This window comes from Cylas formicarius, unplaced genomic scaffold (genome assembly GCF_029955315.1).
Source record: "Cylas formicarius isolate icCylForm1 unplaced genomic scaffold, icCylForm1.1 PGA_scaffold_1__22_contigs__length_36826433, whole genome shotgun sequence".
Classification (NCBI taxonomy): domain Eukaryota; kingdom Metazoa; phylum Arthropoda; class Insecta; order Coleoptera; family Brentidae; genus Cylas; species Cylas formicarius.
In genome coordinates, this window is record NW_026844264.1 from 12,666,008 (window position 1) to 12,677,852 (window position 11,845).

General features: G+C 34.5%; 1 long non-coding RNA gene across 1 annotated transcript; it reads left to right on the forward strand.

The window, feature by feature from the left end:
- The first annotated feature begins 441 nt into the window (after positions 1–441).
- Positions 442–3,043, forward strand: LOC132696987 (uncharacterized). Its single transcript, XR_009618101.1, has 3 exons — positions 442–535; positions 593–768; positions 2,634–3,043. It is a non-coding gene; the product is annotated as an uncharacterized LOC132696987 (long non-coding RNA).
- Positions 3,044–11,845: the final 8,802 nt, after the last annotated feature.

Consider the following 11,845-nt stretch of genomic DNA (forward strand, 5'->3'; position numbering starts at 1 on the left):
AATTACGGCCCTATCCTCTTGGGATTCTACGTTGGACAAATTCTGAAAACGACCCAGAAATATAATTGGTGAGAAAATAGTTTTTTTTTGTTGTGTTAACAGATAACAATTTTTTTATTTTGGAAATAAGGGGTTTCAGTGTGTACTGGTATTAGTGAATCAATTTAAAGACCTCAGCATCTCTAAACCCGCATCTTGAGACGCGTTAACGATCCGGGTCGAGTTACGTCGCGTAATTGTGTCACTTTTTTAATTAAAAAAATGAAAGAGATGTACCTACCATACTTTAGAAACCCCTACTCCCCTTTGGAGGTGATGAAATAAGTTTTGGCATAAAATATAAGTTCCTCGTATTACTTTGATATAAGTATAAGTCTTGCCTGTTTTTTTTTTAAAGGAGGTTCAAACCCGTGCGAGGTGGGGTTTGATATATGAAACAGACCAGTCATGGGGACACGAGATATGGAAAGTTTCAGCGTAGTCGTCGCCACATTGCTGCCAACACTGCATATATAAGGAATCACGAACCATTCAGGTAAAATTTTGAAAACACATATTTATGGCAATATAGAACCTCTCTTTTTTTTAACAGGAATATTGAGACTTAGACCAGTATCTTTTTAAGTAGGCATGTGGGGTAAAGAAGACGCAGAAGCTTCAGTCGGGTACCATCGGTAACGTAGGCGATTGATATATTTCCACCACTACATATGTTGGATTGGAATTTCCCATTTGATGCTTTGACTGACTAAATGAGGAAACTTGGAGGTAAGCTCTTACGGAATTCTATCGAAATATGTTTAGTAACATATTGGTGCGTTACTCTGTCTTCCAGTCAGTTTCACATAAACTTTGCACGTATTATAAAAATGCCACCTACTTTTTTTTGTGTTAATATTATTGAAAGTAGTAGCTGGTAGCTGTACTCGTAAGCCCAGAGAGTCTCTGTTTTGAACATAATACACAAAATGGGGCGTTCAAAAACAATAGACTGCATGCCTTTTAGAGTCGGCGTAAACTATGGTCATATACCCCTGATCAAATTCAAAACTACAAAATCGTTGTGTCTCTGCATTAAAAATAATAGTAAAATTTATTGTAGGCACCTAGTAGAGTATCGAAAATTTCCATTTTTAGTGCCAAATTGGTTACTCCAGTAAATTCCAACCGTTCTAATTTTTTTTTAATAATTTATGATGTTAGTGAGTTTCATTGCGATTATTTGTTACTTAAATTTTCTGCGTATTAAACCTTAATTAACAATACGCTATTCGTTAACGCATGTAGAATTAATGACGCTGACTGACCTGATTTTGTCCAGGGGGGCGTAGTACGGTAGTTTGTACTGTGATGTTTGGTAGTTTGGCAGTGAGCTCTCATTTATGAAACTGGGGAATGTTTCGTTATCTTCAAATCCTAAACACGTATCAATAGAATTATATTTTTAAAATATTGATTAGGACATGTACTAAGTAACTAAATGCTCTAGCGAAAATATTCACACATATTGCGGAAAACGTACAAATTTAAATTAGAGAAAATTAACTATTTTTAGAGGTTGGTTTTTCAAAAAGGTGGGGATTTAGTTAAAGAACAGATAGAGACTAAAGGGAAGCTCTATGAGAAAAGTTAGAATTAAAAAGTCGATGTTTTCGTGTCATAGCGAAAGATGGATTATTATTAAAAATAATACTTGCATTAATTGTTGTCACCATTTGTGAAAAATATGGAAAATATCCTCTAGGTTCGCATACCTTTTTTTTAATTTTTTTAAGGTGGCTAACAAAATACACAGACAGAAAAGTTTAGATCCTGTTCGTTAATGTAGCGCATAGAAAAAAATTAGAAAAGAGAACGTTTCGTGTATGGCATACGTAGTTAGTACGGAATATTAATCTGAAGGCTGCAAGACAGTGAAAGAGTGATGCGCTTAAGTGTGGTTCAGAGAGGTTATTTGGGCTGTAGAAGTTTTTCTTTGAACAGGGTTCAAATAGCGTCTCCTAGAGCGTTAGCGGAGAAGAGTATTACAGTATTTAATATAAGCGTTCAGATTTCATTATTGTTGAGATTGCATAGAAACACACTTTCATGTAGTAGTCGCAGCAGCTTTAAAGTATATGACTTTTTAGTTAAGATGCCTTTCGAGTTTGCTTTATGGCTTGATAGGAAATTAAAGGGTAGATACAGATAAGTTACGAAAAAAAAAAGTATGTACACTATCCTCAAAGATCAGCAATAAATAAAAGAAATTGATGAAATAGTAAAGTTGACTGCAATATCTTAAAATCATCAAAAAGATAGATAAATTAATTTTGAAAATATTAAATAATAAAAATAGCAAAGAAAATCAAAATCATCAATAAGGTAGATAAATTAATTTTGTAAATATTAGATAATAAAAATAAAATTATAATAGCAAAGAAAGCCTACCACGGCCACATACACATAATATTTTCGACATATGAACTTTTCCCAGATAAATAGTCAAATATTTCACGATACCTTAAAACAGAAGCATGCGGAAATATGTATGAAGTTAACGCACGGTAGATGGCTTAGTAAATTAAAAAGGTATATGGTTTCTAATATCCTACTTTATTAATGAAAATTTTAACCAGCTTTTTGTTTTGCAGATATTATTGGTGGTGCCTGCCAGCTTCCAGTTCCGAGAAAAGAAATCCGACACTTTTCGTCTTTATTTCCCCTGTCCTTTGTGCGCAATAAAAGTACAGTTTGTACCCGCGAGGGTACACATTCGCAGAATTATATGTTTTTAAAATAAATGTTTTGGTCAATATTCACTAGGTGGGTTACCTTATTAAAGAAAATCTTATTCCAAGAGGGGACACTAGTTTACATTCGAACCGCTAGAGGGTGCAGATGGTCACGAGAACAATATGATCAAGTCTCATTGACGCCATTGCTTTTCATACGGGTGGGAAAATATCTGGGCTCTGATTGGCTTCGCCGCAATCGCAAACTAGAGGTGGGGAGATTGATTAAACCCCATTGGTGCTTGCTTATCCAATGGGAGCCAGTTTCAAGGGATTATGGGTAAAGGGGGAGGAGCTAGAGAGTCGTGGGGAAGGAGGACACGCCCACAAAAGGGAGAGGAGTGGGATTGTCCCCAAACATACATATATCTACTATCGGTATATACGACATCTACTTGCCCTTGATTATCTAGTACTCTTGTTGTATATTCTGTAAACTGTCCTAAGTTCGTAACCCTAGACCGAGAATCATAAAAGCCATGCTGATTCGGTAAGATAACCATTTAGTTCAAAAAAGAAAAATAATTTTACTCTGAAAAGAACCAAACACGTTAAAGAACTGCGAAACAATACCCTATTAGACTTAGTTGCTATTAGTCCTAACCTGTATGACAAAAGAAAAGAATCCAAATTACTACCCATCTCTCTCTAAATAAATTTTGTCTCACAAAGTCGATATTATTATTTCAGTTTAGACCGAGCTAACTGCTTAAAACTATAACTTAGTACCGGCGTAACATATGTATTAGTATTTAAATACAGATTTAGAATTGCTTTCTAATCAAAAATCGGGCAACGATTTGAAGAAAAGGTCGGGCCTTTATCATATTCTGAATTTATTCTGATATCTCCTCGGACATTTGCGAATTTTGCTTCGGTCATGGGGAATATATGGTGGCCATTTACCGAATGAAGCACCTCCACAAATAAAAATGTTATTCTCCGGAGTGCAGTAAATTACCATAGAAAGACTTGTTATATCCCAGAGTTCGCCGATATTCGCACACACTCCCACACGGCGATATTGAGCTACCTACATCGGATTTGAGGGAACATTATTACGTTTTCTGTAACTTTAAAAGATAGGATCGAGGAATAACGTGTCAAATAACATACAGGATGGCAAAACGTTCCTTATCCCAATTTTGAAAGAATGTATTAATAAGTGTCTCAAATCTTATATCTTATAATTTGTTACCTTAATGACATTAAAAATTGATAAGTCTATAATTTTTTCTACTCCCGTCTGTAAAATACCGAATTACACACCGATCCAGCATACGGATATTTACCACGCCTTGAATTTTGACGTGCGTCAATTCTGACAGTCACGTCACTGAATGTATTCGTGTTGTCTTGCAAAAACGTACCCAAAAACTAACGGTCGTAGAAAAAGTATAGTATGCAACACATTTGGTAAACTTTTTAAGTCACTCGTTTTATTAAACACTCGCTCCGCTAGTGTCAAATAAACTCGTGTGTCAAATGCCGTTTACCGCAATTGTTGCATAATATACAATTAAGTAATTTTAAATATTTTTGATTTGAAGATGTCAGTTTTGAGACTGATCATTATAAAAAGTAATTTTCAAAATCAATTGTTTTAAATTTGATAAACTATTTTGAAACGCATATTCAGGCACGGGCATTAGTTTTAGAACTGCGCAATGAAAAATGCATGAAAAAAAAAACAATGTAATATCGAAGAAGACAAAGTGTAAACGAAGAAAGGTCTGAAAATGGAATGAAATTTTATGATTTGTATATATCAAAATATAATGTAATGTAACTGAAAAAAACTATACAAAAAAACAAGTATCAAAATTCAAAAGAATGAAGGACTTCGCTATAAAAAGGACCAACCGAATATTTTTATGTGGACAGCTGTGGACGGTTCATTATTTTGCTTGGTAGTTGATCATCAGAATTTGTTCCAGGTGCAAGTTTAATTTGTTCTTCCACATCAAAAAGTTTGGATAATCCTGATGATATGAACTTTGAAATGTTTAAAAAATGGCTAAAAGAAAAACTGATACCAAATTTAGATGTTCCGTGATTTAAGAATTTTAAATAAGCAATCTACTTCGTCTTTGTTAAGGGGTGGGGGGAGGTGGTTGTAAATAACCATCAAAACTTAAACGGGAAAGAGCGGCAAGGAAACGGTAGGACATACAACACCCGAAACGGTTAATCACCCACCTTGATGGTTTCCCGCGTCGTCGTCTGGAGGGTTGGGGGTGGGAAGGACCACAACACAGCGCGGGATTCTTGCGAACCGGTCACAGAAGAGAACTTGTTCTTTCGTGTATCACACTACGGACGCCCACGCAAGTCTGTCTTTTCTCGCGCCTTAACCAAGGTTAGGTATGGTGGGGGTGTTTTATACACAGCGCGAAAATAAAAAGTCAGCTCAAGGGAAAAAAAATATAAAGTTACCGAAAAATGTTATTCATGATGATAAAGGCCGACCTAAAGCAATTCTAAATCTGTATTTAAATACTAGTACATAGGTTACTCCAGTACAAAGTTATAGTAGATCCCTCTTAATTTATAGACTTTTAAGCTAGGTCTAAACTGAAATAACAATGGGGATTATTTTCTTTTGTCATACAGTTTAGGACTAATAGCAGTGCTTAATAATGTTTATGAGTGGCTTGAAAAATACCATCATGCTGAAATCGGAACTCCTTTCAAATCCATTATAAAATTTAAAAACCGCCGTAGACGAAATATTGTGTATATGGCCATGAGGGTCTACGACAGCTGTCATATCATTGCCAATTTCACGCAATAGAATTAATATAGGGTGATGGTCTTAAATCAAATAGTTTGCCAAAAGGCGTTGAATTATATTACCCACTAGTAATGAAATAAATCCGTGGAACACAGAAAGAATGAGCCCTGAATGTCGAAGTAGCACCGATGATTCTTAAATTCGAGGACAACTCAGAAAAAGAAATTTTCATATTTTATAGGTAACAACGACAGTTTAAAATTTTCTGCATCGAAATTGCTGACGTTTCGCCAATCATCCTGTTGGCTTCTTCAGAGCTTGACTGAAACTGGCTCGAAATTTACTCTGTACCTGCTTATATATTGTTTGAGAGGGGGGCGCTAATGAGGGGCATATAAATTGTCTCGGATGACTGATTCCCAAATTGGTGACAGGTAGAGACCTGAGTCGCAGCGCGTCAACTAGGCTCAAAGAACACGAAAGAGCCTTAAGACTAAAACAAATAAACTCATCAACTGTTGCCGAACTCGTGAAACCGAACATAAAATTTTATTCGATAAAACAAAAATTCTTGCATGTAATCAGTTCTTCTACCAACGAAAAATCCGAGAGTCTATAGAAATCTATAAAAACCGAACAATCTTAACCGCGACTCAGGTCTCTACATGTCACCAATTTGGGAATCAGTAATCCGAGATGGTGTTTATGCCCCTCATTAGCCCCCCCCCCCCCTCAAACAATAAATAAGCAGAGAGCAGAGTAAAATACACGCCAATTTCAGTCAAGCTCTGAGGAAGCCAACAGGATGATTGGCGAGATGATCCAGAAATTTTGTAAAAAGTACAGTAGCCTGTGGAAGTTTCTTTGAAAAATTCAAATTTTCTGTGTATAATATGAAATAGTTTTTTTTGTTTACAATTTTTAGTAATCTTAATTTTATATTACAAATTTTAATTTTCTCCTAATTTTGTATTTTTTTGTTTGTTGTTTGTTTATTATTATTTATTCAGGTTGTTTATTATTAATTAAGTTACCGAAATATTCAATATAATTTGTTTTTTTGTAAGTTTCTAGGACCTACTGTAATATAATTTTTGTGAAAATAATATTGTCTATTTGTAATTGCACAACATTTTGGCGGTCTCTTTGTTTTCTAATTAATATTTTTCATATTGGCATTTAACATGGATTTGACTGTAAGAGTTTAGTAAAGCATCTAAGTAGTCATTTCAAACAGTGATTTTTGGGACTACCATTATTCTCTATCTAGTGGGCCATAAATATAAAATAATGTAATATATTTATGAAACACCCTGTTTAATCGATCATTGTTTTTACATTATTACCTTTATATTTTATGCAACGTCTATAAAATCAATGTATGTGTCAAAATATGATTTTAAATTTGTAGCTTATCGGCTCGGGTCGAAAATGCCAATGTTCGCCGAACAACTTAATATCCATCAGATGAATATTCACAACCTTCACGCAAAAACTCTTTAAGTAAAGATTAATATGGGAAATGCGTAAAGAGGGTCGAAACTTTTCGGAAAGGCTTCGGAGAGATTTACGGGGAAATCTTAATTTTCATCGGTGCCAACATCAAAGTTCGAGGAATTACTATTTGCATTAGCACTTTCTTCATCGGTATTTCATTGCTCAATGAAACGTGCGACCGACGCATGAAATGAAAATTCATATAGTAAATTTGCGGGATTCGTTTTCTCATAATTGTGGGCGGTATCATCAGAGAACTAGGAGATAATTTTATTTTGAGAAAATTGTCTCGTGCCCTAGTGTACGAGAAGTGTAGATTGCTACTAATTGAATAGAATTAATTTACCCGCTTTTCCATTTCATTTCTTCCGCTCTATTTTTTTAATGGTAGCATTCAGATTAATTCCTGTAATGACGTTGCGCTCTAGACTCTGGAAATAGTCATGGGAAATAACCGTAAGCGGAGTAATAAGATTTATGACCTCTCAAATTGTACTTATTATATATTATAAACCGCCAAAAATTAGTTTCCCAATAATCAATTCGCGACTCGACAATTGACAAGGACGTAAAAATGAATTTGTTCTACTGTCATTTTACGACGTCAGTTTCACTACGTACAAATCTTCTTTAGAGTCAGAGAGTCAATTTCAGTTCAGCCCTGCAGGATAATTGGCGAGAAATCAGCAAGTTCGATTCATCAACAACCGACGCAGGAAGATTTGTAAATAGTATTACAGTAGCCCGTGGAAATTTCTTGGAAAAATTAATGTCAGTTTCATTACTTAAGGCTGCTAGCCACAACATTTCCGGGATATTACGCACGGGTTAGGGAGGATGTTTCGAAAATATTACCCACGACTTGAATTTTTACATTTAGCAATTCTGACGATCATGTTAGACGCACTCATTGTCAGTGTTGTTTGGGAAAAATGTGCGCAAAATTTATGGTCGTAGAAAAACTATAGAATGCAACAGGTCTGGTAAATTTTTAAGTAAGTAAATTATTAATACTATTATATACAGAAATTCCTATCGTAATAAGCTATGAAGACAGTCTGCAGTTTATGTTCACTAGTTTCAAATGACCAACAATTTTAGTCACATAAAAAACCATTCAGAACGGCGTACTTACCAACACTGAAATTCTGTTGTGATTTTTACAAATTATACTAATTCACATACTTAATGATCTAGTTTTTCTACTCCTTTCTGTAAAATACCTAATTACACACATTTTACCACGGACCCGAGCCCCTTCGGATTTTACCGCACGGATTTGGGAGCAATCGGAGATTTTACCGTAGGGCTTCAATTTTTGAATTGAATTAATTCGTTTTGTTTTGCAAAAATGTATACAAAAACTAAATGGTCGTAGAAAAAGTATAGTGTGTGACACGTAAACCACTGACGTTCCCCACACTTGTAGGATAGTATACAATTATGGTAAAGGGTTGACAACGTTTGTGCTAAGAAGCTAAATTTTTTAAAATTTTTACTTTTTCTATGGAATTTTAAACTTTTTTCGGATTTATTGTGTGTGGCTAATATTCGTTTCGATCTAGCGATCTCTTGTGGTACACTCCAAGTATTCACTACTCCATCAGACTTAGCCCTAGTAAAAAGTGACTTATTCATGTCTTTAAGTGTGAGTTTCGGTCCCAGATTTGGGTATTTAATCTTCCAGGCACAACCGTCATCATTGCAGAAGCTCATCTTGTGCATATTGTATTTAAGACTACAGTGTCTGGTGAACGATTACGAGTCCTCTAAAAAATGTTTAAATCACACCGTGAATGCCTTTAAATTTTAATGCGATATAACCACCTTATTCATCTTTTTTTTTTAAATAAAACATGAGTTTGTGAATTCCCGAACCTTTCGATCTAATCTCTTAATGAGTTTAGTAGAGCATCTAAATATTTGATACAGGGTAATTTTCACTGCTGATAGGTGAGTTTTTTTTAAGACATTCTATCACTGTGTTCCAGGTTTCTAACCAGGCTTTGATTGAATTTCTTGCCAATATCGATTGTGGACCTATTGGTGGTGTACATTTAGACTTATAATAAATAACGCCTAGCTCTAATACTTAGTTATGATTTGGAATTTATATACTTTTGAATAAATTGCTTTTTCTAATATTCAGGTCCCTTCGATGATTTTTTAATATGAAAAATCTAGAGACAGATGGACACTAATGCTGTTTTTAATATTCCTATCAATCAAACTTAACTTTGAGGTCGTATATAGATATTTTTCTTAAGTTTGTTTTATTATAGTAATTTAATATGATTCATTATGATTTATCAAACATTTTTCGGAGATTTTAAGCTAAAATCGGCCAGTTCATTGCTTTATCCATTTTTGTAGTGAACTATGTGGCATAACCACCCGGTAGTGAGCAAAAATTAAAACTTATCATGTTTATTGGTAATGGCAGTATCATGGTGTCGATAAATAAAAGCAACAAGCTTTCCACCTTCGAAGTCGTAGCAACTTTCAGGAGTCTTTCCTTATTGATAATATGTTTGGGAAGCAGTCAACGTTAGTTGCTCCCGTTGCCTACCATGTTAAGTCAGAACCCTTTGGTTTTCCCAAACGAATTTATTAAATCAATTTATTATCGTGGCGCCTGGTCTGTCCCAGTTAAATGTTTGAATTTAATGGGTAGCCATTCGCACCTACTACGTACTCTGTAGCTTGGTAGAAGAGGCCTTGCTACCTACATTTTTGTTAATCAAATTTTCTCATTTACTATCGCTTAGTTACCACCTCCGCATCTTCCCAGAAAGAAAAAAAAACCTGAGATTAAAAGTTTCGTTAGAACTACTTCAAAGCTGGAGTTGTTAACCAAAAACTTTAAAATTACAAAACTTTTGCAAATTGATCTCATTTTCCTAGGAAACTTTTAACGAAGTCAAGACAAACCCAGTTGATATTATTTTGTTTTTAATTACTTGGCGGTTTCAATGCATTTCAATTGTCAATTGCGTCTAAAACTCATTCTATAGGCAAAAGAACAGGGAGACGAGTGACACTGCAGTTCACCATTCCGAGCAAGCAGAACTATTCGAATCTGTTTAACGTTGAAGAGATGTATGAAAATAAATCCCCGACTTTGCAAACTTAGTAAGTTTATATTATTTCGCTTTAAATATCTAAACGAAAACAACGGCGAGATTCATGAACGCTATTACAGTAGACAAAGACGCACTTTGGCTGTAATTGAAGGGCTCCTGGCATACATGACGATGATGTTGGCATCACTCCAGCTGGCAGCCGGAATTTCGGATTATTGGCTGGATGAGTGGGCGGATTTGTAGACATATTTAAACCGCAATATTTTTCCTCGTCCTCGATGTTCAGATTTTCGTTATTTTTTTCGACCGAATCAAAATTACCAATCGCGTTGTTTCATAGTACAGGGTGACAATTTTTTTTTCTTGGAACCGAGGATTTTCAAACTTAAAGAGCTGATTTCAAATATATAACTAACTATATAATTTTAAAGGCATGGATTTAACGTGAATGATTAATTAGGGAATATAGTCAGTGCCTATTGCTCTTCTTCTTTTGAGTGTCCCTAGCTTTTGATGTGTAGACAGAGAGGACTAGGTTCTAAAGTGTTTCAACCACTTTTCATGTTTGCCCAAGACTTTTTCTTGAAGTAAAAACTGAAGCAGAACATATTTTTTTTGATTGCTCATTATTTGCCCTAGGAACCCTAATTTTAATTCTTAATAATATCCATTATCATTGATCTATTTAATACTCAAAAAAAAACGAAAGGGGCCACACCAAATACTTTAACTTCTTGTACCTTAAGGGTAAGACAGTTGGAGATAAAAATGGCAATAAAGTAGTAATTATTAAGCAGGTTCTAATGATGTTTGTAAAGGCTTAATGAGCATTAAAATCAATAACGATTTACATAGCCAAATAGACCGCCAAATAGACTGACTGAAATATCTAGAAAAAATTAGGATTTACAAAGGCCAATTATTTACTTGGATGAAACCTGGTTCGACACATATGATACCCCGGAAAAGGGTTGGGTTGACTCAACTGATAACTGTAAAACAAACGCGCCATCATAAAGAGGTAAAAGAACAACTATTTTGCATGCTGGCTCTAAAGATGGTTGGATTCCAAATAGACTTTCTCTGTCCGCGAAAAATATTAAAGATTCTTCTCTGGATTACCATGAAGACACTACCGCTGATTTATTTGACATTTGGTTTAAAAACAAACTAGTTCCAAACATTCCTCCTAATAGCGTAATTGTAATGGACAATGCAGTTGACTAAAGCCCCTTCCATGTGACACAAAAGCAGCAATCCAAAATTACATATATAATAACGACATTTATTTTCACGAAGATTATATCAAAAAGCAATTAATTGAGGTTTTACAAAGCTTGAACCTACAAAAGGAATACGTCTGTAATAAATATGCAAAAAATCTAGGGCATACAGTTTTAAGGTTTCCACCTTACTACTGTATATTTAATCCCATTGAATATGTTTGGCACCAACTGAAATCTGCCATTGGTCGTAACAATGTTTTTACTCGTGTTAACTCCAATGTCCTCAAACTTACCGAAACCGAAGTTTTTAACATCCCTCCACAAAGTTGAGCAAATTCAAAAAACATATAGAAAAAGCAGAACAATCGTGTATCCATATTGCAAATAATATAGAGCAAATAATAATTAGAACAGGCGATGATAGCGATGGTGATACTGATATGTAATGTGAATAATTTTAAATAATTTAAGTAGATAATAAAAATAATTTATAATTTTATTTTAATAAATACTATAAATAAATAAATAAAT